Source organism: Leptonychotes weddellii, chromosome 6, assembly GCF_054177405.1.
Source record: "Leptonychotes weddellii isolate Sample4059 chromosome 6, ASM5417740v2, whole genome shotgun sequence".
Taxonomy (NCBI): domain Eukaryota; kingdom Metazoa; phylum Chordata; class Mammalia; order Carnivora; family Phocidae; genus Leptonychotes; species Leptonychotes weddellii.
The window spans coordinates 30764454-30772911 of NC_138374.1; positions in this window are offsets into that span (position 1 = coordinate 30764454).

Genomic DNA, 8458 nt, shown 5'->3' on the forward strand with positions numbered 1-8458 from the left:
CCCAGTCACCCCATCCCTCCCACCCTACCCCCCACTCCAGCAACCCTGTTTGTTTCCTGCGATTAAGAATTCCTCATATCAGTGAGGTCATATGATACATGTCTTTCTCTGTTTGACTTATTTCACTCAACATAATACCCTCCAGTTCCATCCACGTCGTTGCAAATGGAGTTGTTGCCTGTTTTGAACATTTTATGTTCTCCCCCCGAATTTTAACATTCTAAGTGTGCTCAATACCTAAAATGGAGAGCCATGGCACTCACTCAATCAGAATGCTCGCCATTTCCCCAGGCACCTTGTACTCTCCTCCCTGAGTCTGCGCATGTTACCACCCGCCCGAAATGCCTCCACCCACCTGCACTGGTAACAGCTCCGCCCACCCTTGAAGTTCTGGTTCAGATGCCACTTTCTCCTGACACCTCTTAGGCCCCAAAGTGATCCTTCAATATCAGAGGCAAACATACTAATACAACCTTCCTGGAGAGATACATTAAGAGCCCTAACAAATGTTTGTGCCCTTTGACCCAGTAATTTCACTCCTGAGTATTAACTCCAAGGAAATGATCAGAAAGGCAGCCCAAGGTTCATGTACAAAAGTGTACATGACAGTGTGCTTCATAATGGTACAAATCAGAAACAGCTTAAATGCCCAAGTAGAGGGGAATGGTTGAATATATGGCAAAATCCCTATATTGGTGCAAAGGATGAAAATATATCAATTTAACATTTTGTTACTGATACCAGAAAATGCTAATATGAGACACAATCCCAAAAAATCATATACAAATCTATATAAAATTAGCCCCAAAATACATGGGTCTATAAAGAAATGCACCAAAATACTAGCAGTGTAAGGAACTTATGCAAGATTTGTATTTGTGCATATTGAAATAATTTATAAAAGTAAATCAACATTGGAGGTTCATAACAATAAAACTAAGAGATCCAGTTGGAGAAATATTGCTATACTTCGTTTCACCTTGTAGCGATAACGGGTGTGGCTTGTTTTCGCAACTGACTGTAAGCTCCTTTAGGACAGAGTTAACACCTGTGGGATCACCCCAGGCTGCCCCAGAGCAGCAGGCGTGGATTTGTACCCCTGGTCATGCCTCAGACTCATCTGCATCCTGGGAACGATAATGCCTCCCTCACTGGATTAAGGCGAGGGCTGAATGGAATCATGTATGGAAAGCACCTTTACAATATCTGAGGCCTGGCCAGTACTCAACACATGGAAGCTTCCAGTATTACATCAGACTGGTACATCTGATATTCTAGTTCCAAAAGCAGATAAAAGCAGACTCTTTTCCTTCCAAAACTCACTAAACAGGAGAAAAACAGCTAGAAGACTGCCTTCCACCTGCTCAAGACCGAGAAAGAAGAAGGGGGGGGTCTCGAAGTCAGGAGGAAGGAAAACAGGTCCGTTACCACCGTGTCAGGCGCAGTGTCAAAGCCGATATGTACAGTGGTGGCAGGGCCACTGTTCTTCCAGTGCTTTCAGACTGCTGCAGGGTGGGGACCCCTGGGCCCTCCCTGTTGGGGGTTGACAGGTGTCACCATGGTGCTCAGCTATGGACGAGCGAGACTCCTAACCTTCTGAGTCACACCGGACCTACACCCAAACCGCTACTTTCTTGGAACATCACATCATCTTGCTTATAATTAACGGAAGGTTGACCGCTTTCAGCTAATTTAGGGGACATTCTAATGATGTAAGGGAGACAATTTCACTTAAAACTAGATTATCTTGGAGGAAAAAAAAATAGGCTCCACAAAAAAACATTGCTCCAGGCAAGGCTGTTATTTTGAATATTTAACTATCAGTACGGCCCTGACACCAGCCAATCAGAATAGAGGCTTTACCCCATCACAGGGGAGAATGGCTATTATAAACCTAGAACGGCCACACCAGCGCGTGCAGGTTGAATATTAGCCTTCCTTCCAGGGAACCCCACCAATACACGCTCCCACAGTGCCTCCCTCGAGGAATACAGGCATACCTCAGAGATACTGCGGGCTTAGTGAGTACAGACTTAGCCTAATTCTTAAGAGCTCTAGGATTTTTAGTAGAATAAATGGGCATTGGCTTCAACTTTAAGTCACCAGCTGCATTAGCCCCTAACAAGAGAGTGAGCTTGTCCTTGGAAGCTTTGGAGCCAGGCATTGACTCGACTCTAGCTATGAAAGTCCTAGATGGCATCTTCTTCTGATATAAGACTGTTTTCTCTACATGGAAAAATCTGTTGTTGAGTGCGGCCACCTTCATTATCTTAGCAAGATCTTCTGGATAACTTGCTGCAGCTTCTACATCAACACTTGCTGCTTCACTGTTACGTTATGGAGATGGCTTCTTTCCTTGAACCTCACGACCCAACTTCTGCTAGCTTCAAACTCTGCAGCTTCCTCACCTCTCCCGGCCTTCACAGAATTAAAGAAAGTTGGGGCCTTGCTCCAGATCAGGCTTTAGCTTAAGGAAATGTTGTGGCTGGTTGGAGCTTCTATCTAGACCCCTAGAACTTTCTCCGTATCAGCAATGAGGCTGTTCTGCTTTCTTTATCATGGGTTCACTGGAGTAGCACTTTGAATTTCCTTCAAGAACTTTTCCTTTGCATTTACAACGGGGCTAACTGGCTCAAGAGGCCTAGCCTTCGGCCTCTTTCGGCTTTTGACGTGTCTTCCGCACTGTGCTTAATCATTTCTAGCTATTGATTTAAAATGAGAGATGTGCACTCGGCATCAGGGAAATCCAAATCAAAACCTCAGTGAGATACCACTCACACCAGTCAGAATGGCTAAAATTAACAAGTCAGGAAATGACAGATGTTGGCGAGGATGCGGAGAAAGGGGAACCCTCCTACACTGTTGGTGGGAATGGAAGCTGGTGCAGTCCCTCCGGAAAACAGTATGGAGCTTCCTCAAAAAGTTGAAAATAGAGCTACCCTACGACCCAGTAACTGCACTACTGGGTATTTACCCCAAAGATACAAATGTAGGGATCCGAAGGGGCACCTCTACCCCAATGTTTATAGCAGCAACGTCCACAATAGCCAAACTATGGAAAGAGCCTAGATGTCCATCAACAGATGAATGGATAAAGAAGATGTGGTATATACACACAATGGAATATTATGCAGCCATCAAAAAAAAAATGAAATCTTGCCATTTGCAACAACGTGGATGGAGCTAGAGGGTATTATGCTAAGTTAAATAAGTTAATCAGAGAAAGACAAGTATCATATGACCTCACTGATACTAGGACTTTGAGAAACAAGACAGAGGATCATAGGGGAAGGGAGAGAAAAATGAAACAAGACGAAACCAGAGAGGGAGACAAACCATAAGAGACTCTTAATCTTAGGAAACAAACTGAGGGTGGCTGGAGTGGTGGGGGTGGGAAGGATGGGGTGGCTGGGTGATGGACACTGGAGAGGGTAGGTACTATGGTGAGTGCTGTGAATTGTGTAAGAATGATGAGTCACAGACCTGTACCCCTGAAACAACTAATACATTATATGTTAATTTAAAAAAATTTTTTTAAATAAAAAGATAAAATGAGAGATGCGCAACTCTTCCTTCCACTTGGGGGCCACTATAGGGTTATTAACTGGCCTGATATCAATATTGTTGTGTCTCAGGGAATAGGGAAGCCTGAGGAGAGGGAGAGAGATGGGGTGGAGCAGTCAGAACACATGCATTTATTAAGTTTGCTGTCTTATATGGGCGCAATTCATGGCACCCCAAAACAGTTGTAATAGTAACATCAAAGAGCACTGATCACACATTACCATAAGAAATAGAATAATAAAAATGAAAAAGTTTTAAATGACTAAAATGTGATTACACAAAGTGAGCAAATGCAGTTGGAAAAATGGTGCCAATCGACTTGCTCGACACAGGGTTGCCACAAACCTTCAAATGTAAAAAACGCAGTACCCATGAAGTTCAATAAAGCAGAGCGTGGTAAGAGGAGGCTTGCCTCTAGTTGCTGAGTAGATCAACGAACGGCTATAAGGAAAGTCTTTTCCTCCTTTGCCTTCAGCAGACCTGACTGGAATGCACAAGTGTGGTTCCTTTGAGTAAGTGGCTGTGGAGCTCTATTAGAAATGAAATAATTCCCAGAGAGAGTATTAAGCTGGCTTTCTGAGTAGCACCCCTCCCCCTCCTCCCATCCCCCCCGAAAAATGCTCCATCTTGTCAAAAGATAATGGTCCCTCATTTGAGGTTGTTAGCCGCCTGGTGACCTATAAATGATAGCTAAAAGCTGGAACTAATCTCAGTCCAGTCAGATTGTCGCTTCGCTGTGAATTAAACACCACTTAGTCCTAACTGATTCTAGCAAGTGTCACCATTACCACTGGAGTCTTCTTTAGGAAAATAAATCTCCATCAATGTCTTGGGCGCGACAGGGAACTGAAAATCCTGACAGGCTAACACTTGATTTTGTTTTGTTCTTCCTTTCTCATTTTAGGGCTAGAAAAAAATATATATATGTCACAATTAGACCTGCACGTTGCTTTAAAGAGCTGTTTAAAAGGTGGGCCGAGTTCTGAAGCCTATTTTGGAAAGGGAGCGGAGGGGAGCTGAGCAGTCTGGTTTTCCAGCTGCTGGCCAAGTGGCAGCTCTTTGCTCCTCTGAGTTCACCCCGGCTCGGAGGGTTGTTTGTCCAAAGACTGGAGCTGACTTGTTTCACCACTGTTGAGCAGATGTTATTATAAATACCAGGAGAAGGCAAGGGTGCTTTCCAGAAACTGCTGTTCAGTTCAGAGAAAGTACAACTTGACAGCCATGTGGGGAACCAACACTGACAATGATTTCAAAGTTTAAAAACCCTCTACAGTTTAAGTATTTCATGCTAAATAGATTTCTTTGTGAGGCCAATACGTTCAGTACTCTGGACCATATGCATGTAGCCTCCCAAAGCAGATGGGAATTCCATTCCAAAGAATGCTTTTCAGAGTCTGCTTGATGTGGAATTAGTTCATAATGGAGTCGATGTTGTAAATAGATTAAGCACCCACCATCTTTGCAGCCGAGTTTTGTGTTTGTTCAGCATTGAATGGCAACTCCCTAATCTTTCTTAGGTTAAACATAATGGTGTCCCAAGGAAGATCAAAGGAAGGCTGCTTTTCCCTTGGATATACATCCCCGAAATGAAATGCCAGAGTTCATGAAGTTCAAGAAAAACACAAGAGAAACATGTAACATGGACTAACTGCAAGAGCAAACGAGTAAGGGAATGTAATGAAAAACACAGGCCCGCCATATGTATGGTCAAACTCATAACTTCAGGGGTGCAACTTCGTGGGGGATACAGACTCCAGATTTTTACTATCTAAATAAACTTAACAGGAAAGAAAAAGTATAGTTTTTTGAGCCACTCCACAGTCAACTGAATGCTTCTCAGGGCAACCTGATTTTGCCAAAAAGTTTATCTCAACTTCTTAAAAAGGCCCATTCAGCCCTTGACTAATATTAATGTGCTACTTCCATGTGTTTTCACAAAATCCTAGAGCCAAACCCATAATCCTCTCCCCCGTCATATTTCAGCTAAGTCCTGCCCCGGTAATTATCAAGAAGAGGACCAGGAATATCCAGCTGCATCCCGATGCTGCACGGCAGCCTTTCAGAAGGGGTTTCGCTTGGATCAACAGGATAAACAAAATGAATGAATGGAATCCTGTCTTTGAGGCGGCGAGAGCGTGGGGCCAGGGGATTCCAGACGTCTGGAAGCCTGTGAGCTCAGCCGGGTCGGTCACAGCATAACGCTGTGACTTTGGGTATCACGTCTGCAGCCTCTTTTCCCTCCTTTGTGACAGGGATGCTGAATTCAATGAGCCTGTCTGTCCCAGCATTGTTTATGCTTCTCTGGGGCTTGGTTTCCTCACCTGTAAAACCGGGACTATAATCCTCGTGGAATGATTATGAACATAACATTATTTAAAATATGCAGAAGTGTGGAGAACAGTACTGGAGACAAAGCGAGCATGCAATGCTCATTTGAGTCAGTATCTTAATCATCGTCCTCATCGCTACAGGACAAGAACAGCCAAACAGGTATGGGCCCAACGGTTTCCTCCATGTTTTGCTTTTGAAAAAATGTAGTCTGAGAAAGGATTCGAAGCACTGCTATCCCAAATGATGCTGATGTCCCCCAAGTTCTAAGTGCACGTTCTTAAGTAGAGAAAGCAGGCAAAAGTGCTAAGAGAATAAGCCAGTCCCCCCCGCCCCCCAAATTCAACAGAATTACCATACGATCCAGCAATTCCACTTCTGGGTATATACCCCCAAAGAACTGAAAGCCGAGACTCAAACCTATTTGTACGGTGAAGCTTGTGTCGGCAGCATGCAAACAGCCGAAAGGTAAAAGCAGCCCAAGTGTCCACTGAAAGACGAGTGGATAAAGCAGATGGGGCATGGGGATACAATGAAATATTCTTCAGCCTTCAAAAGGGAAGAAACTGTGGCCCAGGCTGCAGCTTGGGTGATCAACGCATAGCGCCTGAGACGCATCAGGAGGGCATTGTGCAGGTGAAATAAGCCAGACAGAGAACAGAAGCTGCACTATCCCACCTAACACAGCGTCCCCAGAGCATCAAACTCCTAGAGACAGGAGGAGACTGGTGGTCGCCAGGGGGCTGAGGAGGGGGAATTGTGGGGGGTTCTTGTTTAATGCGGACAGTTCCGGCTTCACCAGATGAGAAGCTTCTATGAGAACTGAGATCGTGCCTCAGCGGGAACGCACCTGGTGCCACTGAGCCGCACACCTAGGAATGCTAAGTTTATGTTATGTGTATTCTACCACCATAAAAAAAATGGGCAGAGAATGAAAGGTCTGTTCAGACAGACCCTTCCATGAACTCAGGGGACCTACTCTTCTCCAGCTCCCCGTGGATCCAAGAGGCCAGTAATACTTGCTGACTAACCACGGGGTGAGTCTTGTCTCATAACCAAAGTACAGGTCACACAAGGGTCTTTGGAGAGCTAAATCCAGCGCTCACAGGTCAGATTTGCTTAGCCCAAACTGCCTTTTTTGAATTAGGCGTCCATACTTCAAATACAAGAAAAATTTCTATTAAAAAATAATGTTTTGAGCTTTTCTTGACAAATGATAAGATCTGTTAATATTTCAGTGGGAGAAAAAAAAAAAAAAGAATCATCCGGAAGCCTCCAGGCTGGGTATCTCTCGTCCCTGTCTCCCCCATCACAGCCATGCCCCTGCCCTGCTCCGCTCTGGACTTTAGGGCAGCACCTCCCTCCCTCCTGGACCCTTCTCACCCTCCCCAGCTGCCCCAAGTCAGCCACACCCCAGGTTCCAGGGAAGTACAATTAGCAGCTTTCAAACAGACTTCTGTCAGAAAAGGACATGTGAACAGCCAATATGGAAAGAAGCTCACTCTGATTACTAAGGAGGAAAATACAAAGGTAAAGCCTCAGTGAGGTAGCCTTTCCCACCCCTCAGATGGGCAGAAAATTTAAAAGTCTGACTTCAAAGACTCATGAGGGATTGAACAATGTATATTTTTTACACAGCTGGTGGGAGTATAAATTGGGTAAAACCACTGTGGAAAACAATGTGGCATTGACCCAGCGACTCCACGCCTCAGCTTATACCCTAGAGAAACATCAACACCCGGGCACCTGCAGGCAGATACAAGAAGGTTTGAAATAGCAGAACCCTGGAGAGACCCCCATGTCCATTAACAGCAACTGCATAACAGGGGTGAGGTGTAGTTCTATAACAACATATTATAAAGCGCTGAATGAATGAACTGGGAATGAATCACAGCCACACAGGACATGCTTAGTAAAAATGTTGGGTGGAAGAACAAGTCAGAGAAGAATCCCTACAACATTCTTTCTTTTATATACAATTTAAAAACATGGAACACCAAACATATTGTTTAGCCGGCAAAGACATGGTAAATCTACAAAGACAAGCAAAGGGTTGTCAGCCTTGGGAGATGGAGCTCTTTGGGGAGGGGAGGAAATGGAACTAGGCGGGGAAGGAGATGCAACCAGGGAGGGGTTCCTTGACAGGTCCAAAGATAATGGTAAATGTTTCTTTTTACTGGGTGGTGGGTACAGGGATGTGCGTTCGTGGAATCATTATTACTTATATTTCCTATGTCCTATAAAGATACTCTTTTGGAGCTAATATGTAATTTTTCAAAAAATTCCAAAGTTGCTTCTTCTTCCAAAAGGATCAGGTCACTGCACAGTCTGCTGAGGTTAAACGTGAAGAACAGCTTTCTGAGGCACTCAAACTCATGGCAAAGTTGATCTGGGAACAAACACGCAGTAAGTCTGGTAAAAGCTGTTCATCACGGTCATTCAAAACCTCAGGTAGAGAGAAGGTCAGAAGAGTGTCAGAGTCTGGGGTGCCTGGCTGGCTCAGGAGGTGGCGCGTGTGACTCTTGATCACGGGGTTGTGGGTTCAAGCCCCACACTGGGTGCAGGG